The sequence below is a fragment of the Lepisma saccharinum genome, chromosome 29 (assembly GCF_977018435.1).
Source record: "Lepisma saccharinum chromosome 29, izLepSacc3.1, whole genome shotgun sequence".
Taxonomy (NCBI): Eukaryota; Metazoa; Arthropoda; class Insecta; order Zygentoma; family Lepismatidae; genus Lepisma; species Lepisma saccharinum.
Genome location: NC_139257.1, coordinates 3469889 through 3494242, shown reverse-complemented (window position 1 = coordinate 3494242; position 24354 = coordinate 3469889). Strand labels below are relative to the sequence as shown.

Here is a 24354-nt window from a genome sequence, read left to right as displayed (position 1 = left end):
CGCTATGATTTGCCGAATCTTGAAATATTTTAACGAATGTCCTATTTAAGTACAAAGAAAATGTTGTACATGTATTAAAAACGAAGCCAAATGTATGCATCAATCTTTGGACAAGGTATGAAATAGTCCATGCATTGAAACTACGATGTTTTACTGCTACAGAATGTACAGTGTTATTACTACTTTCAGTGTTATTGTAAAAAAGGTTTGAGATTTGAATCTTGAAGTTTTGCAAATGTTCCTTAATGAAGAAACGTTAATGACTGATCTGAAAATTCGGTGGGAAGAATGGCTAACAGGAGTATCCCATACCAATGTTCACAATACCAAAAACGTATGTACACATGTGCACATTTTATTTTGAATAGTAAAAATTGTATCTTGGCTGTCATGTTAAATATACCTAACCAGATACACATAACAATATTGCTCCAAGATATAGATTTATATCAATATTATTACATTAATAAAATAGTACTAAAATTACACTAACTTCCTGGTGTAGTTACGTTCACTAAACACACAATTCATAAATATATGTAACATATTAATAATAAATACAGGTTAGAAGTGTTAGTGATTAATTACACACTTATCGCTTGTACGTAGTAACACAACAACAACGTGGGCATGTTAGGTGGTACTCTATGCACGTCAACATGCTCTCGTGTGTTGCAATTTGTGTCTTTTGAGTAGGTTCGGTTCGTTACGTTTGATCGCTTTCTTGCTTCCGTACTTTTCTTCCCCTTCTGCGCGGGAAAATAATGTGGAACGAGGTTCACAATACTTAAGAGGGAGATCACACGTACAATTATTTCTAATTCTAATTTTCTAATTTTCCGTCGCTTTGCTACCATTTTAACTAATCACAACAATGAGAGATTAGGTATAATCCATGAAGTGATACTTGAAAAGAAATATGCAGGACAAGACCAGGGCTTCAAGCCGAAATCTTCGTTTATTTGGCGACTTACAGAATCCACTTTTCAATACATAATTTTGCATACATTATTTCTTTGTTACTTTAAAAGGCATATATTACTTTCCCCTAAAATTATCTTACCCCCACAGCCTGTTGTGAAACTTGTCAAAATCATGATACACTCGGAAATGAGTTTTCAAAATATTATCTCTGTATTGTGTATTGATTGGGTTTTTTTACTTCGCTTTTTCTTCCACTTTTGGCAAATCGCGAAGATGAGAATGAGTGACGTGGTGAAATTGCTAGAGGAACTCTCTCAAAGAACACCCGTGCCCAGTCCCGGGTTCAAACACAGGACCTGTAGCGTCGTAGCGCGCAGTGCTAACCACTCCATCACAGAGGTCTGCAATATTCTGTCTGAATAATTTGAATGTTACAGATTCGAGTTTAATATGTTTTATATATAGCATGTGTAAATGCTCTGACGCTCTGATAGCACTGTAATGATCTGTGGATGCAAATACAACAAATTAAAAAAGTTATGTGGGCAATATAATACAGGTTGGCAACAATGGTTTATTCTGCAGGTTCAAGTCAGATGCGCATCTCCGCCATATTGCCACCCACTGGGGCTATGCGCGAACGAAGATGCGCGGCTTCAAACAAAAGCGCAACGTTTCCAGTCTGCTACCTTGAGGTCTGTGGTGATGAACATGTGTACGTTTTCATCGCTTATGGATTCGTAGATATATTGATGTATTGGTTCCTCACGTCATAAAACTCAAAATTAAAGGGTTCTTAACGACTATGTTTCGAATGAAGCCTGCTGAGTACATCCCCTATGTTCTAACAATAGCTTCTCTTCTAAGGTGACTATTACACCACTTCTAGTGACTCTTTTTAATGCATTCCCCTCCGATACATTTTTTTTGCACAATATTTGACTGAAAATTTCTTTTTTTCTGAAAGATAAATATGATATCCTGTGTTAGCTGATTTTTTTTTCAGAAGAAAACTGAACGAAAGAGAAATTATTTCTAATCCCCCTGTAGGATCAAAATATTTAGGCTCGCTTTAGACGAAAGCATTTTCCTTAGAATTTTTTCAATACGAGTTATGCCATGATCAAAATGTTAGAGTGTAAAGTGAGAAATATTTTGGCATTTCAGATGCCACTGCATAAGCGACCTCTAGGTCACGAGTGAAGATGTAATGACGCTTACAACGCATGCATACTTTACAACGTTTTCTGTACACGTATGGAAGAATATTTTAGTTTTTTCAATTGTAAACACCGTGCACTCCCATATATATGGGTAACTCGATATGCCTTTCGTGCTGTATGAATTATAGGGGAGGCCGGAGCTAGTTTGCAACGCTTTTAAAATTGTCAACTTCAAAAAATTGTATAATTTTTGCTTTTCAACATACGTGAACGAAACTTTGTAGTTGAAAGGCGGGATACATTCCACTTGCACAGGAATTTGAGAATCTCGACACTCATGTACTTTTCTTGGAAATTTAAAATTTCCAAACCCCTAACTTTTGTTGCAACTTGCCGCATATGCGGAACAAGTTGCAACAGTGGATGGTGCATATTGCAACACATGGAAACATAAACGTAAGCAAGAACGTCAATCTTAATTTTTTTAACAAATGATACAAAAAACGATATGAATATTATGTTAGAAACTGTTCAACATGTTCTGACATTGTAACAATATTTTAAACTTCAAGTAGGCCTAGACCTAAATGTAGCATATTTGTGGTTTAAAAATGTAGATAAAGGAGTATACAAACAAACAAAAAACACTTTCTTTAATCTGAGAAACAATGATGACAGACATAAAACGCATCTTCTTTCGCACATTTCTTGAAATGTGCCCACCCGTCACACTCTATACACTGTACCCACTCCCTTCCATCATCTTCATATGCCTGTTGCAACTTATCCCTCACCCACTTTACTTAACAAAAGGGCGAAAATGCTTCAACATGAATCTCATTGTAAACATGTCAGTTATTCTTTTACAGGTGAAAGGACATGTGTATCATTAATAGCAACATAGTCAACGACAGTTACTTGTCCTAGTCGCCAGTCACTTCAAAATAAATTCTTCAAATTTTACTCACCTGGTCTGAAAACAACAATTCTTCTTTCCTGTAACTGTTTGTTATCAGCTCGCGTGCACCAACAATGTAGAACAAAATGCTCATGCGCGAAGGGCAAGTTCGTTCTCGTAACTCTTCACGTTGAGGAGATATTAAGAGTGTTGCAACATACCCCGCTTCCCCTACATTGTGATAGCAAACGTTAACCCAAAAGTTCCATGAAATGTTTCCGTGTGTGTAAAGTACTAGCTGCTATAAGATTTTTGGAAGCATTTACATAGCATTTCGGCTAGAAAAAATGTTAAAGGAAATACTTTGTCTAAAGCCGGCTTTAGAGTGACTACATGCTATGCCAATCACTGTGAAAATAAAAGTATTAAGTGTTTATTTCCCAACAACATTGAAGGAACTATAGACGTAAGCAATACGTTGACACGCAATAAGCCGATTCATGTAATCAGGAAAAACATGCGCATTACTGCGATTTATCAACATTGTCGCCATATCTACACTAGGTCAGGTCGGGAAAAACTTGCTCTTCTAGTTCCTGTACCTAGTAAAAGTGAAAAAACGGGTTTATGTGGTTTTTTGGTACGCTACGTAGTTTTGTATCACTTTGAATGAGACAAATGTCCTTATCAGAACAGACTGGAGAATTGATATTTCTCAACGTTGCCATCAAGAAAGATCATGGTGTACACAGACTGTCTCTGACATGGCGTTTACCTTACAAAAATCTCCCATCGGCATGATATTGCTACCAAACAGATTTACGATCTATAAGAAACGTTGTTTTGAACAGATGCTACGGACAACTACCTAGCCAAAATGCTATAGAGTGAATTCACCTGTGTGACGCAGAGGTTTACAAATAGTAAGAAGCCATCAAGTTCACAATTTGAAACCTCTATGGGAAAATCTGAAGAAAAAAACTCATATCGAGTAAAGAAAATACACCAAGTTATAGTAATAGAAGATGGAGACCACTAGTATACTAGCAGGGTGTACACGGACTGTGCTTGACACATACTAACAGAAACGAACCTTCAAAGCAAGTGAAGCTGAATATGACGATCGTCAATGACGTTCCCGTGGATCAACTTTCGCTATCCACGAATCAACGAGCAGTGGAATGGTTAATTCAATACCAAATATGCACTGTGGTGATAACAAAGCTACATAAGAAAATATTGACTAATATTATAAAGAAGTTATTGTGACTATTAAAAAAATAAGAGTTCTAACGCTGCTGCCTTCTAATCAAGGCGGGTTTTGACCTCTGCTGGAGGCAAATGGTTGTTCGGATTATACGTTAAACAGTACGTCTAGTCCCGGTTAGTCTACTTGTGCAAGAATGGACATAAAATAAACTTTCTTGCCTCTATTTGCTAAAATGTAACAATCGTAAATATACGTCTCGGTTGTTGTTGATGCCTTACTATGTTTCTATTTGTAATATACAATCAAAACACACATCCCTATCCGAAACAAATGTGTATCGTTTCTTAGATGTTTCCTAATGATGTGAGTACTAGTGTTATGTAACCGCGCGATGGGGTAGTTGACTTGCAATCAATGGGTTCCGGGTTCGATACCCAGTGGTTCGGATCCCACTTTACACATTAGATCCAGTCCCAATTAACCTTACTGTGCATGAAGTGGACTTAAACACTAATTCAATCAATCAATTATGTAACCTGCTGTTTATAAGACAAATCCAAGTGACTTGTCTGGAGTAAGATTTTTCAACTTAGAATTACGCTCAAAATCGAAAATTTCCCAGAGTGGCTTGCAATAAAAGTATTGAGTTTTCGTTTTAAGTCAATTTTATGTACATAAAGTCTAATCGTCACAGGACCCCTACGGTATACAGTGGGATCCGAACAACTGTGCAATATGCCTCCACTGGGTATCAAACCCTTGACCCCTTCATTACAAGGCAACGACGCTACAACTACTCCATTGGGGTATCCCTCAAAATCAATGTTGTCAACTCAAAATCTTAGTTATTGTCGTACATACATAAAAATCATTATTAGTCTGAATATGCGGCAATACCTCAGAAATGGATTTCTCATGCATAGAGAAGAAAAAAAAATCAGTTTCACTGCCAGGATGTCCATATGCTGGGAACTAAGTTTGGGTAATTTCCTGTCCGTGATGCTCACCGTATGGACACCATGCTTTTCTGTTCTTTGAGACGTGGTACTTAGTTTAAGAGCACCAACATCCATGAAGATTCATGTGTGTATTTGAAGTATCTGGCCTGGTAGTAACCCACACCACCATTGGCCTCTGAATACATGCTTTATTTTAGTCATTGCAAATGGCTGCCATATTGAGTACTTTTAGTATATTCGTAATGTTTGTTTACTAACAACTTTGAATCACACCCTTTCAATTGAAAATGTTTTAGTGGAACACGCAACTATTGTTCCCCTGGGCTTAACATATTTATATCATGACCAAATGTACCCAGCATAGCTCCTTTGCATTTTATAGCTGGTGATAAGGGAATTTTGACCGTACTTGTACATTGTAATGAGGCCTTTATCAGTCACATAGCTATATATATTATTTTGTATCTTCTGATCCCATTCCAGTCCAAGTTTGATATTCCCATAAGTTTTAGAGTATAGCATGTAGTGCCAAATTAATTTTTTCACGATTTTTGGCGATTACATGTTTTGAGATTTTCAAGGTCAAAGGTCAAGGTCACGTGAAAATATTTTATTTTTACATATTTGCATGGTTTTTTTCTTAAGCAAAATTCATGTGCTCTCAACGGATTTATCCATTTCACTTGATGTGAATTACTCTGGTAAAGTTTTATAGTGCATATAAATGCATATTTGGGACGCTAGTGCATATTTTAGCTTAATGTGCATATAATTTGCATATATTAGGAGTAGGCTAATTTTCATGTAATTGTTGGTTCAAAGTTTGTCTGCTTCATTTTCCCCGTTCTCGGTGTCAGCATAAAAAATAGTCTACTTCGTCTGGTCTTGGGCACTAGTTGGGTCGAAGACATTCCAAAAATCATGGTGTTGCAGGTGGCCTGGTTGCGAATATCGAAAAAACCCACCCTTTCATCAACCAACGTGGTCATTCCATGTCAATTCATCCAGACCATGTCACCCACCATCCCAGATTTTGATGAAATTCGGTGTACGTATAGAACTTTTAATGCTGATTACAAAAATGACAATTTCTTTTTAGATTGGTCAAGAGGTTTAGAAGTTACGCGCTTTTTAAAATCTCCGTGTACGCCACTTGCGGCTCCACTTTGAGTGACATGCATTAGGTTATAAATGATAGTATCTTTCCTCAAGTTTGACATAGAAACGTCAAGTTTGTTTTCTTTTGTTCAGAGTAGTGTAAGCTTCCATTTAAATAAGGTTTCAGATGAGTGTATCAATAACCATGTATTTTTATGTATAGTTTCATGTATTTTTTAAAAAAATAAATGACTAACTTCTAGAGCGCATTTCTTGCAATGCCCCTCTTCCATTTCCTCCCAATTTTATATGTAGGTAGCTCAGAGTGTGTACTAATGCCTGATGGAAAAATTGGGATAGGCGGTTCAGAGACAGGGTGATAAGAAAATCATTTGCATCAAATTATATTAAAAGTTAATCTTATTAAAAATGCTTATGTATTTTACACAAAGCCTAAAGTACAATATGGTTTAAGGTATAAAATTTTAAATTTGTGTACATTATGTGTGAAGGTAAGCATAGGCGTAACCTGGCGGGAGAAAAGGGAAGCATTTGTCCCCTCCAAAATTTATAGATTAATTAACATTTACAAGTTAAATATATTTTGTGAACCTCCTGGCACTTGAGGAACAAACATATAAAGAGTAATAATTGTGATTTTTAAAATGTATTTAGCAAATAATATTGGAAACTACTTTTATGGGATGGAAAGCTTTGTGATTCTCTCAACCCAAAGATAGTTCCCAAAGTACGCCCATGAAGATAGTACTTAACAATACTTACTCTATTGTACTCTATGCATTGCCGAAATTTCACGTACTATAAATTGTACTAAATTCACATTTTAGAAGAATATTTTGGCCATTTCGATACCACTAAAGTATTTGACGTATCACTAAGTACATATGCCCTTCCATTAGTGTTGTTGTATAAGTGTAAGTAAGTATACACAGAATACTTTGTGGCCAGTAGTAGAAAGTTGATGGACCAAGTGGATGCAAGAATTTAATTGTTGCATTTCCTTTCTTCACGTGGACGTTTGGAGTAATCCTAAAAACGAGTTTGAGTCGCACACACAAGCTACTAGCTACTACATAACTGTTTAGAGTTAGATTTCAGAAAGCCATTTCATCACAATAGTCAAACCATACAGTTATACAAAACATATTTCATCAGCAATTATTATTTTTGCATTGACTGCTAAACAACCAGTGTTTCGAATGAACTGGTTACAAGTAACAGTTACTTCTTAATTAGGAATTAGGAATTAGGAATTAGCGACTTTTAAAAGTAAATAACTGTATCGTTAACAACGGTAACAAAGCTACTTTTTGCAGTAGGGAAAGAGCTAAATTTGACAATTCTTTTCCCAAGTATAAAAAAAATATATGTAGGCCTATGTACCTTCTCTGGATTCTACGTAAAAGGATTTTCTTGGAATTGCTGGCCTGGAAAGGATATGTTTTGTTGCATGCTAACTTTAGAACATCCACGCTTTACTTAAACTCATTTCTAATTGTATGTGAAAACTTCAGTGTTTTTGGTGGACAGCTGCATTCCTTTGGAATGTGGTTGTCGAACTAGGAAAAGGTCATTGTCGAAGGAGTAAATCTTTGGATCTTGTTGATCTTGAAATGGAGGAGAAAGAAATAGGTGCAAGTGGAATCAATGACACCATATTCAAAATACCGTGGTCAAATGATTTGTTCATTAAAATTGTTCAAACAAAGCTGACTCTGTGTTTCATTTATTTGCAGTAAGAATGTAAATTTATGAAGACATATTATGTACTAGAAACATAAGTAAACGCAACTAGAGACGCAAGTCTTCATGATCATTGATTGTGTGTAACTTTTACATAAATTAATGATCATTAACTGTAAGTTACTTTCACAGTAACTGTAAAGTAACTCACAGTTACTTTCAAAGTACCAGGAACTGTAACTGAGTCACTTTTTAAATGAGTAACTGTAACGTGGTTTCTTGTAAAAAGAAACTTACTGAACACTGTAGATAGCCTGTAGCCTAAGTTCAAAATAGTGCATAATCTTCCTGGTGCTGTTGTATAGTGCTTTGAAATCGCTCATATATTGCACTGTGGGTTGTTGTCATTTCACCTTACGTGATTAATAAGAAATGTATGCCTTTAATAATAAATTTATGCCTTGAATTCTACGGAATTGGTACATCAATGTTGCTCTTGTTACTTGATACTGTAGATTTCTAGACAAGTATTTTAACTGTTCCAACCAACCCTTCGCAAGGAGACTTTCTGTGGTATTTGGCAAAAAAAGCTCCATTTGGAAAAAACTTTAATCAGCACAAATATGTGTTATTAATTCTTACTTCATATTACGAATCTCCCTGAAGAGTAGCCAAAAAGAAAAACTTCCATGTTGAGATAAAATGCACAAAAAGAATGTTCTCGAAGAAAATTGGCTAAACTTTGGAATGCTAATAATGATGATTATAATTTTTTAAAACAACTAACTTAGTTGTTTTTGTTGGAACCTCGATTTTACGTTATTCAGGGGGACCAAGCAGAAAAAACTTACAATGCGAAAAAATGTAAAACACAGGAAAAATCGTGGTTCCACAACAATTATTATTTGTAAATTTTAATTAATCTATAAATTTTGGAGGGGGCAAATGCTTCCCTTTTCCCCCGCCCGGTTACGCCTATGCTTACCTTCACACATAATGTACACAAATTTAAAATTGTATACCTTAAACCATATTGTACTTTAGGCTTTGTGTAAAATACATAAGCATTTTTAATAAGATTAACTTTTAATATAATTTGATGCAAATGATTTTCTTATCACCCTGTCTCTAAACCGCCTATCCCAATTTTTCCATCAGGCATTAGTACACACTCTGAGCTACCTACATATAAAATTGGGAGGAAATTGAAGGGGGGCATTGCAAGAAATGCGCTCTAGAAGTTAGTCATTTATTTTTTTAAAAAATACATGAAACTATACATAAAAATACATGGTTATTGATACACTCATCTGAAACCTTATTTAAATGGAAGCTTACACTACTCTGAACAAAAGAAAACAAACTTGACGTTTCTACGGCAAACCTGAAGGAGGATACTATCATTTATAACCTAATGCATGTCACCCAAAGTGGAGCCGCAAGTGGCGTACACGGAGATTTTAAAAAGCGCGTAACTTCTGAACCTCTTGACCAATCTAAAAAGAAATTGTCATTTTTGTAATCAGCATTAAAAGTTCTATACGTACACCGAATTTCATCAAAATCTGGGATGGTGGATGACATTTTCACAAAATTCTGGATGATTTGACATGGAATGAACCAACGGCCTTTCAGAGATGTGAGTCACATATCCAAATTCCAGCAACAACACTGGGGTCGCGTTATTTGAGGATTATCTGTTAATGCGACATCTTGATAAATCTGTAAGTGTGTGTGTGTGCGTGCTGCAGAAGTGACAATAAATGGCGAAGGAGAGAAGCAGGCCCCCCATCGAGCCATGAAATATTTTGATGCAAACCTACAAAAATAACATGGATAATTTTCAAGATTTTGCAAGAATTTAGATTTTCTTCTTCCATAAATGAATGGGTTGTGTTTGGAGAGAGGCAGACACCTGAAGTCTGCAGTCTGGTACATTTAGTAATTTTAGTTTTATAACCATTTATGCGAACCTACTAAATGTTCTAATTTGGTCAGGACAGTTCATCATATTTACTCCCTGTTTTGACCCTTTTCGAACTTTGATGAGAAAATTCTCTCTTTTTGCAGTTAATTCACATTCAAATATGTTCTTCATTATAAGGATCATTCCATTGCGTTGTTGTCACATTCAGGGTACGAATTCCCATGGCGGAAGGAGAACCTCCCACCTTCCCACCAACGATCTTGTTCTATTAAAATTTTTCCCCTCATCAAAATTTTCCGAGGGTAAGAGTTTCTGTTATAACAACAAAGATAAGGAATTAGTTTGGCTTCAAACATATTTTACTAAGAATAACATCATAATCACATACAAAGAAGGAATAACAAAGAATGATGAAATTGAAATTACTGAAAAGCTTTAACATTTTATAGTAACATTAAACTATAAATTGCATTTATTGCATTTACAGTTCAAAATTGTAGAATTTGTATTGTAGAAAACCAACATTTTGCCACCATCTAAACAGAGTCATCTATTGGGGAAATGATGGAACTACACATTTTATTGTGAAATTAAGGCAGTTAATACGTATATTGTTGTATTTTATGAAACACTAGACGTGATGGGTATAAATTGATTTCATTTTTGGAATCAGCATGCTAAAATAATTCAAAGACAAGTCATGTGGGGGACATCAAAACCCATGCAGGCCGGTGAATTAATAAACATGATTAGTCAAATATTTGTCAGTTGGAAGTACTCTGCTAACTTCTGTGTTAATGATTTTTTGAAGTAATACTTGATGAATATATCGAAAGTGGAAAGTTAACAATACCTTTAAGGATCAATTGTAGTCCCGTGCTCAGTTATCCACTATGAAGGTATGGACAAAACTATTCCTCTGTTTGACAAAGTACACTTTGTGCCAGACATTTTTAATACGCAAAACTTGCAAGCAGGTATTACGTAACACTTGAAAAAAACGTGTTTGTAATCACCGCATGTTTATTGCAACAACTTAGGAAAGACAATCGCTCACTGCGACTGTTGTATTGAAGGTAAACGACAATTATTTCTCAAATCAAGTAGGGTAATTTTGGACGGATATTTACGGAATTTACCTCGTTCTCTTTCAGTCAGGTTTTACCATATGACCCCATAATGATTACGAGGTTCACAAAGTATGTTTTCTTAATTACTTTTAGGAGTCGTACGGACTTGTATTAAATGAAGTTCCACGTGCATTTTTTCCCATGACATGAGGCATACATGGAAGGAATAGGGTAGGTCACCAAACATTCTTCGATTTCTGCTATTTTTTGGATGAAGTGATAATCATCACGCTCCGGCCGCCTTTACCACCCAGGTTTTCCTCCAGGTATCCATTATTTGAGGCTGTGTGCAGCACCGAATTAAGACGAAATTGGGCCTGATGCTTGAAATTTTCGGTGAACAATAAACACAACGACGTTATAGTTACGTCACAGCGGAAAGAATAATAGTAACGTTACTGGTTGCCGGCAATGGATGTAACGTTAAAGCGTCACCTAACGTCCTACTGCTTTACAAATCAGTTATGGTTCGGTACCGTTATGCACACCTGTAACGTAATGTTTATATACCTGAGGTAACGTTTCTGTTCACGAAAAAAGTTATTCTGTTTCTGGTTGTAACATAACGGAAACCGTAATTGAAAATACCGTTCGATTTCGTTACGTTACGACTCACTGGTTATGTCACGCAACCGTTTCCGACACATCCTAGCTTTCCTGCCCGACAACTCTTCCCCTCCTCTAGACAACACCGATCGACTTTGGAAACTACGACAGGTTCTAGAACATCTGAGACAACGTTACTTCGACTTGTATCACCCGACGGAACACGTAGCCATTGACGAGGCTATTGTTCTTTACAAGGGAAAGGTGCTCTTCAAGCAATATATCCCAAAGAAGCACAAGCGATTTGGCATAAAGCTGTACTTGCTTTGTGATGCTTTGGGATATACTGTTGATATCTTAGTTTACCTTGGAAAGGACAGTGCCAGACAGACTCCAACTGTGACAGTCACCCATGCCCTGGTCATGGAACTAAGTAAGAGAGTACAAGGAATTGGTCGTAAACCTTTTATGGACAATTACTTTACCTCTCCCGAACTTTTTGATGATCTCGCAACAAAGGGCACCCAATGTTGCGGAACTGTCAATAAGAATCGGCGTTCCATGCCCACTGACTTGAAAACGGGGAAGACCAAACGTGGCGACCTGGACGTGTATACAAAGGGGGACCTGACAGCTATACGTTGGAAGGACAAACGTGACGTCCGTGTGTTGAAAAAATTTCACAAACCCCCCGCACAAGGAAACTTCACTGACGACCACGGCAACCCTTTGAAGCCCCAGATCATACTAGACTACAATAGGAATATGGGTTACGTGAATAAGGCAGACAGAATGACATGTACATACCTGACTGACAGAAAGACGATAAAGTGGACCAATAAACTGTTTTTCTACCTTCTAAACCAAAGCATCCTCAATGCATACATCCTCCTCAGCCAGGTCTCCCGGACTCGCAGACATCGAGACTTCCGGATAGCTTTGTATGAAGAGTTGGTTCGGCGGGGATCTATGGAGCAAGCTGGTCCTTCTAGACCTTTGATTGTTGATCATCCACCTCCCCCTGAGATGGTAAGGTTGGAAGTTTCTGCTAGCAAGCATTGGCCTAGAAAGACCAGCAAGCGCATGAGATGCAAAGTGTGCAACAAGAAAAAAGTTTTCCGCCGCACGTTTATTCAGTGCAAGAAGTGTCTTGTTTTTCTGTGCCTTGATCCCTGTTTTGAGAAGTATCACACAGTACAATAGATGGTGAGTACCTATTTATATAATGCTGTGTTCCCTCGATCATGTCTCTTTTTCGAACGGTTTGCCAAATATTGTAACCCAACATAATATTTTAGTCATTGCATTGTTCCACATAATGAGGCTTATTTCACTTTTTATGCCAGCTAGGAACATGAAACAAGTTTCATTATGTTGCGAAAGATCCATTCTTTGTAAAAAAGCAAACGTTCGGGTTTTACCCCCAAAGTAGCTGGAGAAGAGGGGGCAAACTCCACATTTTATGTTTTTTCATTGAAATTCGGGGGATGCAGCCCCCGCCCGTAACCCCCCCCCCCCGCGGTTGGGGCATCCAAATTTTACATGGTTGCATGCACTGATGTTCTACCTGAAAAACAAAAGTTATCCGAAGTAGATTGGTCCCATAGTGTCCGAGTTATAACAATTTTATGAATAATATGCAAATTGGCTAAAATTCGCTGTTTTGAGGAAAAAAACAGAGTTTTACGTTTTGCCTTATTATTCAAATTGTATTACACCCACAAACATGAATCAAGTTTCATTCTGTTGCGAAAGGTCCATTCTTTGAAAAAAAATGAGCAAAAGTTCCGGTTTTCTCCCCAAAGTAGCTGGAGAAGAGGGGGCAAACTCCACATTTTATGTTTTTTTCATTGAAATTCGGGGGATGCAGCCCCCGCCCATAACCCCCCCCCCCCGCGGTTGGGGCATCCATATTTTACATGTTTGCATGAACCGATGTATTACCTGCAAAACAAAAGTTATTCGAAGTAGATTGGTTCCATAGTGTCCGAGTTATAACAATTTTATGAATAATATGCAAATTGGCTAAAATTCGCTGTTTTGAGGGAAAAAACAGAGTTTTACGTTTTGCCTTATTATTCAAATTGTATTGCACCCACGAACATGAATCAAGTTTCATTCTGTTGCGGAAGGTCCATTCTTTGCAAAAAAAAGCAAAAGTTCCGGTTTTCTCCCCAAAGTAGTTGGAGAAGAGGGGGCAAACTCCTCATTTTTATGTTTTTTTCATTGAAATTCGGGGGATGCAGCCCCGCCCGTAAACCCCCCGCGGTTGAGGCATCCATATTTTCCATGGTTGCATGCATCGATGTATTACCTGCAAAACAAAAGTTATCCGAAGTAGATTGGTTCCATAGTGCCAGAGTTATTACGATTTTTCTCCATTATGTATACGAATTCAAATTTCCCGCTCAAAGCCTCGGCGACACTGGGCTTACTTTCGTCAGACCGCGCGGCGTACTAAGGGTTAAAATATTATGCTTTTCTTGTTCTTTGGTCTAAACCTGTTGTTATGTGGACAAAGACGGAATATCGTTGTGTATTATTTTCCATTAAATCTCACGAGACAAATAGCGTTTGTTATATTTCCATGCTAAGTAGGTGCGAACCAGAGATTCATAAAACAGACGGTTTGCTGCCTGAGTTCAATATGTAGGCTTACCATATTTGTTTGGGTCCAACCCAGGACATATTCGCGATCAACTCGTTACTGCTGAAGTTCAGGTTTTTACAAAAAAAATTGAAATTACTGAAAAGCTTTAACATTTTATAGTAACATTAAACTATAAATTGTACAATATAAAATATTAACATTATTTTCTAAAATCAATCAATTAATTTTCAAATGTTTAATTGAATAATACATTTTCTGATGTTTAGAAACCTCTCTGTTCTAGGTAGCATTATCTGTTAGTTGACTAAGTTGTACTTTTCACTAGACATGACTTCTTCCAGGAATGGCTTGTTTGTTTTAATAAATGTAGCTTCTTTAGCAGCACACTCCAGATCACCGTTATTCCCATCTTTGGCTTTTAAAAAAGCTCTTATGTTTGCTGAAGCAGTAGCATTAATAGCACTCCTATGTTTAACTGTTTTCACGTGGTCTTCAATATCACCTCTTCCTTTACGTGCAAAAGAAAATACTCCATTACAGAGTGTACATTGCACACGTTCACTGTCACTGTCGTTACACAGTTGTAAGAATTTGTATTCCTGTTGCAGGTTAACGCTAAATCAAATACACACTTCTTTTGCCCATTGCCAAATGCAAAGCTCTTGTAAATAGATATAATTATCAAAAGCATGTAGACGAGTTACTTCACACGCTTGCAAGGCCACCAAAACGCTCACGGAATCGCTCGGAAGTCGATATCTCGAACTCGAAGGAAGAAAAGATGTAATGAATCCTTATAATCGATCGATCCTTGCCGGTCATAAATTCTGGTCGTGAATATACAATACCGGTAGCTATTTTCATGTTTAGATTCTCAAAACCCCGGACAGCACTAGAAAACCAGGACTGTCCGGGCTAACCCCGGACGTATGGTAAGCCTATCAATATGTCTAGAATATATTTATCTCCGTGCGAATTTTATCGTCACCAGAACCACACCTTAAATGTAGCAATCCAGTATTGCTTCCTTTGAATTGACGGTTAAGGTGATGGATTCACATTTGGACTGTTTGCAGGTTGAATCCCCGCACTAGGCCATCCAGACCATTATGGTATGTCTGTAGTTGTACATACCATGTGCAATTTATGATTGTGTTGTTACTTTGAATAAAAATGCAGTTAATCTGAATCTTAAATGAACTATTAAAAATATAGTAAAATTTCGATGATATTTTTGAAATGACAAACATTAAATTTTCTTCTTCCTTTGTCCATCCAATCTCTTTCCGATATTGTTCAAAAGAAAATAGTACCAGGAGAAGTTGAGAAAGCTGAATTGGAGCAGTAGTCAGCAATAGCTCCCAGAAACCCAGATTTGCAGTTCCCACGATGGGTGAATTCGATGTTGGGGGTGGGGGTACCTGTCCAGGATTTGCCTGGGTATTCCACAACTGAAAATTATTTATTTTTATATTTGAAAATTCTCAATACAGAAAAATCCATTTTACATCAGGATATCAACAAACAAATGAAACGAACAAATACTGTCCAGTGGCATCTTTTGAAATGGAAAGAACATTATCAAAATACAAAGACTTATTTTCTGACAATCGAAATAGTCTGTTACCTGAAAACATCGATAAATAACTTCTAGTGTATGCTAATGTAAAAAGATAAGATATTGATTAATGCAACGAAAAAAGCATAATGTTTCCAACAAGATACGTATCTTATTATAATTGCAATATTGCAATTTTTAGAGCTAGCCTCCAGACAAAGGGAGCGTGTAATATAATCATTTTGTTACATGAAACTAAAACATTTGTAAATTAGTATTTTTTGGTGACCCTAGACAGCAAAATGTATCACACTTTCATTTCTATCATTGCGTTCAGTGAGTTATTGATACATTTACTTCGCATGTAATTCGTACAGAACCTTAAAGTAGGTTATTTTGAAAATTTTTAGTGCTTATTTTAAGTGTATATTTTGGCTTTTCTTAGTGCATGTAAATCTGCCCCTTACTTATTAAATATCATTGGAAAGCTTGTTCAATTCCCTGCACACTTTATTTTCAGCTTCCTAGCTCACACAGGAGCAGAGTTACAGCGCATTTAGTGTAGCTAAACGAGCTCAGAAAGGGCAATTTATGCGAACTTTGACCTTCAATAATTTTACAATTACAAGACGCACGAGGCTCAAAATTTTTACGGCAACTAAGTTCCATGCATATTTTCAACTCCCCAAATTTCATTGAAATCGGAAATGGATCAAGTTGATAATTGCACATATCTGTGTTGATTTGGCATGGAATGACTCAAATGTGAAATATTCACATTATTTACGAAGTAAAAACACAATTTATATCACACCATGCATATAGGTATTGTGAACTAAACGTTGTAATATGCATCCTACTTTGGCCTGGACATAACATTCACCAAAATTCCTCTGGAAGTGAAAACATGGGGCCAGAAATGCTTCATTTCTGAGTAATGAGACGAACATCTGGACTTACGGGGTTATTACCAGTATAATTGAACTTCTCATACTGAGAGGCTTATGGAGCCTGCTCGGAGAATCGGATTTTGATGAACGTGGTATACATAAGACCATGAGTTGGAAATGCTGGCGAAAAAAGTAGTGCAAAGTTTCATCAGTAGGTGGAAATGTGGTGCATAAGTATATAATACGTATTATATGCTGCTAGTAATAAATAACATGAAAAAAATATTTCATACAAGTTCTTGCATTGGAGTATAGGTGTGTGAAATTTGTCAATACACAAAAAAAGAATAACCCGTGATTCTACAGCCCGTAAGGGCCTTGAACTACTCCCACAGTCCTACCTAGAGGTGTAAAGATCTCCAACCGGTAATGGGGTGACGTGGGGTCAGTACATCGAACCCTCAGGCGTTATAGGATATTTTTATTACGCTACTCACTCGTAGCTCCCCTATTTTCTCACGATGGTGGGTTGCCATCGGTCCTACACACAGGACGAGAACCCACAGACTGAACCCAGTTGCACTCCAACCCATGCCGTCCCGCAGTCTGAGTCCAAAGCACAGCGCCTTAGACCGCACGGCAACGGAGGAGGACATGCGTTTTGAGCGCAAATGTTTACAGCTTACAAAGAGCGGCAACACAATATTGCTTTAAATGTAATAGAATTCTAAGGCAGTATATTTCACAACATATTATTTATCAATAATATTATTTTTGAAGTTTCCTAATAGAGCTTACAATATCTCTATAATTCCTCCATCATAAAGCCAAACACCCATTTCTCAATCCTCATTTGTAAATGATACTATACATTCCATTACTCAGTCCCCTTTTTTATCACAACGTTGTACACTTCTTGTGATTCTGGCAATAATATTACTTTCACGTGGCGCTCTTTATTTGGGCTTACGGGAGGACCAATCCTCAACGACTTGTGTTCTCCGCTTCATCTATCAAGGGGCCGTTCCGAAAGTCGCACGAGTTTCACAGGTACCTCTCTATAAAGACCACTTTCCTGTCATAGGTATAACGAGGACTCTCCTATAGGAACGTTACTTTATCGTTTTCTAAGAATCAGGACGCTCCTATACAACGGCCTCTTTCCAAACAGACATTTTGTGGACTTTGTTGGAAATGCAGACAAATTATATTTTGTTAATTTAATAAAACCGCAAATATTAAAGAAAATGATGATTTTAGAAGATTGCTAGAAATTGAAGAATGATAATTATATATTACTTACAAATTATGAAAAGCCAGAAAGGCAGAAGACTAAATTATCAGCTTAGCAACTATCAGACAGTTGAAGATTACTTAGTTACCATATTTACAAAGCCGGGTATAAAAGCGAGAAAATTACGACAGCTAATTAGAGGCATATAGCAAAAATTATATATATGAGGATAACCCAGACCCATAAGCCATGGCGGACGCGTAGGTAACTAAGAGGATACGGAAGTTGCTAGCGCCGTCTAACCGCTTGGACGAAAACTAACAGCCCTGTCGAGGTTGCCATTAGTTCATGATCAGAAACTAACTCATAAAACGATCGTATAAATTTAAGGGATGTACATTATAAAGTATATTTGTATTCAATTTATGTAGTACTGCGTTACGTCGTACATATTCAAGCACTTGAAACTTTTAATGAACTGTTTTAAAGATTTTAGGCTTTCATAGAAAATTGTGACGCATTTCACTATTCTCAAAGTTGCTTATTGACTAACCTATGGTAACGCATCGTGGATCAAGTTTTTGTTATAAGTACATTTCGATTTAGTGTGGCTATATTTTACTTTCTGAACCAAAATTTAGTTTCCTTGTGGAGAATTTAAGAGCTTCCGCGATTTTCCTTACGCTATTCCTAGAATGTTTAGGAATTCAGTGATGATTGGTTTTGTGATTAAGCCTGGGGCTGTAGAAGATGTGTTCGATATGTTTAATGTCTTATGTCAAGCATAGTATAGAATAGGCCAGGAATTGGGTTATAACACCATGAAGACTTGTTTCCATGATATGAAAACTCAATATGTTGACCAAGGCAGAAATTTATTTTATTATAAAACATAAACTAAACGTAACGTTTCAACCTTCTAGCAAGGTCTAGCAAGGTCTTCTACATTTGTACTTGGTACATAGTCTGAAGAAGACCTTGGTTGAAACGTTACTTTTAGTTTATGTTTTATAATAAAATAAATTTCTGCCTTCGTCAGCATATTGAGTTTCTTCAGGAATTGGGTATTCGTGTTTAACGTATATATCTCATTCCAAAACTTTCACATGCGTCAATTACCTTCTATATTGATTAATATCATCCTCTACGAAGTCTCAAAGAACACAGGTTGAGTTTGATCGTTCTAAGCAAAGGTAGACACTCTACATATTTTATGTGTGCATGTAATTTAAATTCGTGTAGAATTAAATTTAAGTTTAGTTGGAAAATAAATATTTCTTGTATCCTACAAATGAGTTTTGGCTGCATTCGTGAATAGTTATTGTTTTAAAGGAAACCCTAGATATATTTACAACATTTTGGAATAGTAAATGATTTTTAATTAATGCCTGTAAGAAGAAGTCAATGTGCAAGTTCAACTTTGACGAATCAAATTAAAAGAACGTATATAGTCAACGTTACAACGTTACAAATTCTTAAAGTCTGACATTATGTCGCTAATTCTTCCTCTATATTTGCATACGATGAATTTTCATTGTAATTCCACAGTACAATATTTATTTTTGGTAAATGTTCTGCGTTACGGGTAGTTTGTTATTTTAGTGCAAGGGGGAGATATTTTGGTTCTATTATTGATCGTCTCATTGCATATCACGTGAATTGCAATCATTAAACTCCAAGGTAAATAATAGAAAAATCCCGAAATCAATACAATAATGAACCATCAAGTAAGATTTTTAGTGTAAGAATTAAAATGTTGTTTCTTGTCTTGAATTTTACGAAAACCAGAATATAACCCAACATCATAATATATGTTTAGTAAATGTATAAGAAATTATAATATTTTTCTAGATATTTCCTTTGGACAGTCCAAGACTAGACTCCACAATTTTAATTATTCCTTTTTTAAATTTATTACATTCCAATGAAAAAAGTCCATTTGCTTTCCAAGTATCGAGCTCAAACATCGATATGCGTATTAATCGATAGTTCCTCGCTGTTCGAGTACGTTGTCTTCCCCCGCCAGATGGCTCTGCTTGTACTGGGTATGAATAGTATGTGGTTTATAAGGTCTTAGAAAAGTGTTCGCACAAGTCAATGGAGAATATGCTCAGTGTCCCATCCTGTAATAGATAATCCTTGCATATAGGGTCTTCACTCCGTGTGCTCTCTGCCAACAGGGTCTTCACCCTCGAGACGTAGGCTTAGCTGTCTGAGGATCACTTCGGAAATCTGGAAGGGGGAGAGGTCTTCACCTAACCCAACCAGGACCTTTCCTTTGGTTATCATCAGCAGAATCAGATATAAGGCGATCCAGGGCCTTTACCCAGGGGTACCTAATTCCCATCGCTAACGAGATATTTAGTATTTCCCTAGGATCAAGCAAAATCAAGCGGTATTACATGAGCTGATAATATTCAGATCAGATTAGAAAAGACAGCAACATTATCATCAACACAATCTGTTCGAGGACAGAACAGATAAATTCCGACCTGTATCGCTGGCAACGGACTAGGTGTTACCTCAGGCTTACTAAAGAGTCCGATATAGAAGGTAACGATACCTGTACATTCTCAAAATGAGAATGGAATTTAATGGAAAATATTAACAGGAATGTTTCTTGTTGTTGTGCAAAAGAAATTACCACACGTACCGGTATATTAATTACACGTCCTTGCATTTCTTTTAAAAAAATCGGATGTTTTCAAATCAATAAGTGATTCTGAAATTATTCTGAAATGCTTATCACGAAAATGAAAACCATTTTTTCCCATGACATCAGGATTTTTCACAATTTCACAATCAAAATTATCATATTCGCCATTTCATTATATCTCTTACAGAAAGCAAGAAATGGCAACACTGCTAAACCTTGCTTCCATGTTAATAAAACATTAAAATACTGACGAAGGCAAAATTTATTGTATAAAAAATATATACACTAAAAAGGTAACAAGTATTTTTTATACAATAAATTCTGCCTTGGTCAGTATTTTAATGTTTTAAAAGCAAGAAAGGAAATTTATAGAAGGGAAATTTCTGTTGTTTACAATATTTTGAATGCTGATCACGGAAATGACATCAATATCTTTCCATCACTTGAGGATTTTCTCCCACGTCACTAAGTTCAACGTACCAACTATATTATAACATTGAGTTTTGGACATTTTGCGAAGGAAATTTTCATGAGAGATTTCGAAAATAAATCTTACATAATCGAAGTCCATACAATTTTCATTCCAATATGTCTTGTGAAGGTAGAACGTGGATTGAATGCTTACTATTCTGTATGCATTTACAGTTCAAAATTGTAGAATTTGTATTGTAGAAAACCAACATTTTGCCACCATCTAAACACAGTCATCTATTGGGGAAATGATGGAACTACACATTTTATTGTGAAATTAAGGCAGTTAATACGTATATTGTTGTATTTTATGAAACACTAGACGTGATGGGTATAAATGGATTTCATTTTTGGAATCAGCATCTAAAATAATTCAAAGACAACAGTCATCTGGGCGACATCAAAACCCATGGAGGCAGGTGAATTAATAAACATGATTAGTCAAATATTTGTCAGTTGGAAGTACTCTGCTAACTTCTGCGTTAATGAAGTTTTGAAGTAATACTTGATGAATAAATCGAAAGAGGAAAGTTAACAATACCTTTAAGGATCAATTGTAGTCCCGTGCTTAGTTATCCACTATGAAGGTATGGACAAAACTATTCCTCTGTTTGACAAAGTACACTTTGTGCGAGACATTTTTAATACGCAAAACTTGCAAGCAGGTATTACGTAACACTTGAAAAAACGTGTTTGTAATCACCGCATGTTTATTGCAACAACTTAGGAAAGAGAATCGCTCACTGCGACTGTTGTATTGAAGGTAAACGACAATTATTTCTCAAATCAAGTAGGGTAATTTTGGACGGATATTTACGGAATTTACCTCGTTCTCTTTCAGTCAGGTTTTACCATATGATCCCATAATGATTACGAGGTTCACAAAGTATGTTTTCTTAATTGCTTTTAGGAGTCGTACGTACTTACATTAAATGAAGTTTCACGTGCACTTTTTCCCATGACATGAGGCATACATGGAAGGAATAGGGTACGTCACCAAACATTCTTCGATTTCTGCTATTTTTTGGGTGAAGTGATAATCATCACGCTCCGGCCGCCTTTACCACCCAGGTTTTCCTCCAGGTACCCATTATTTGAGGCTGTGTGCAGCACCGAATTAAGACGAAATTGGGCCTGATGCTTGAAATCTTCGGTGAACAATAAACACAACGACGTTATAGTTACGTCACAGCGCAAAGAGTAATAGTAACTGTATAATAAGTAACGATGTGTCTAGGCGTTCGGAATTGGGCTCCAAATTTCATTCTAAGATTTATTTCCAGGTTAATATAGGAAAAAAAAAACTGTTCAGCTTTCGGAAAATTCTCGTCTGTTTTCATCTGGGCCTATTTCAGGAATGGGTCTCATGCTGCAGCATCAATAGCACCAACCTTAATCCGGCCCTGGCTGTGTGAACCTCAGAGCCACTTCAAGATTGACACCCACTGGGACGCAGAGAAACACGGCAACAGATCGGCCTCTCGGTGGGCGATAACCTTTAAGAAAACCTGCAGACTTCTGGCACGGAAATTCCGCGCTTCGGTTCCGCACGTTTACGTGTAGGTGTTACACATTTACAGCACATTTTTTCACACAGTTTTGTTCGACTGTAACATGCTTTGTATGTTGTATGAATTCCATGATATCTTTTTTCTGAAAACATTATATCGTGTATGTATAACGGTGTTCGATTAAACTTTCATATTCAATGTTCCTGGGCACCCGAATGAATATGTTATATTTAAAACACAAACGAAACGTTATTACCTCCTCTAACTTTATGGTAATAAACGGAGAGTATTGAATCCATAATGTAAAGCAAAGAACAGTCTACTCCAAACTATTTACAATTATCAATAATAATTTTAAGAGTTTTTATGTGAAGATGTAAAACAAATTTCTTTTTGAGAGTTCCATATAACTAAGAGAAGTATTCTGTCAGGCCAGTCATTCGTATCCAGTAAGCAATCTGTATCCTTCGCATTTGCAGGAACATAAGAAAAGAGATAGAAAGGAAAAAATAAAGAAGAGAGAAAAGCTTTAATTCTTCGTCTTCATCTTTTAATGCTCTTTAAATAGGCAACTCTAAAGAAGATTCGAAAATCTGCCACAGCTCATCAGCAGTAACTTCTATACTCTGTCCCAGCTAACTGTATAACAGGCAAACGAAATGAAGTCTCTGCGCAAGTACTGACGCGAGACGGCTCCACCAATGAACACGTGAGAGGAACAGAATTGCGTGGAGTGAGGGAATGCGACTGCCTTCCCAGCAGCGTGTACTGCTTCGCTCTGGCCACTCGATTTCCCTCGCTTCTCTGCCGCTATGCGCGGCCTTGCTCTACAGTTAGCTGGGACAGAGTACAGATGTTGTGCAGATACGAAATTTGATTTAGGAGGAGAACTTTACTCTCAGCAATACACTAGATTCTTCTTACCAGAGATTAGTTTATTTCTTCGATGACAATTATTCATTGGATGATATTTTTTTCTGAAAACATTGTATCATGTATGTACGTACAACGATGTTCGACTAAACTTTCATATTCAATGTTCCTGGGCACTAGAGTGAATATGTTATATTTAAAATACAAACGAAACGTTATTGAAATTATGCACAATTTCTTCCTACTACAGGATCTTTTGTCCAATTCCTTTTCCAGCATTCAAGCAGTGATTCAAGTATCTGGTCAGCTATGGCGGTAAGACGAACGAAATGTTAAGGAAATGATTGATTGATTTGCTTCATTTTACTTAGCTTTTCTTCCACTTTTGGCAAATTGTGAAGATGGGAATGCTGATGTGATGAAATTGATGAATGGACACTCACAAACATTCATGCACGGGTCGGGATTCAAACCCGTGGCCCCTGACGTCGAAGCGCGATGTACTAACCACTCCTCCACGGAGGCCAGCGTTGCGGAAATGACTTACGCGTATTACAAGTTGTGAACATTTGTGAATATTAATTTCACGGCACACACAAATTCATGATCTATTTCACATAAAATAACACCGACTTAACTGCATAGCAACTTGTGAATCTAAGTTCAGGCAGCTTATTTCTATGACTTGTAGGCACATGGTCCATTTCCTTGCAGAAACTTTATTAGAGTAGTTGGCTACACATATTCACCGTATGAGGTAAGACACTGGTCCCACTTTGAAACAAGATTATGAATTCCTTGGTAGAAGAAGTCCTTGTGCTGGGAATGAAACCATTCCCTGACAGCTTCCTGCAGCTCAGGACTCGAGGCAAAGCGTCGTCCTCTGAGGTGTTTCTTCATAGGTCCGAAAATGTGAAAATCACATGGACTCAGGTCAGGACTGTATGCAGGGTGGTCTAGCACTTCCCAATGGAATGATTGCAACAGATCC

The 24354-nt window shown here is 36.8% G+C and overlaps 1 protein-coding gene across 1 annotated transcript in view; it reads right to left on the bottom strand.

Annotated features, from left to right (window-relative positions):
• Positions 1-21587, bottom strand: part of LOC145981171 (sodium-coupled monocarboxylate transporter 1-like) — a 243408-nt gene extending 221821 nt beyond the window's left edge. The window contains exon 1 of the mRNA XM_083114294.1: positions 21521-21587. The gene's annotated coding sequence lies outside the window, so the exon portion shown is untranslated. The remainder of the gene's footprint in view (positions 1-21520) is intronic.
• Between the last annotated feature and the right edge of the window lie 2767 nt (positions 21588-24354).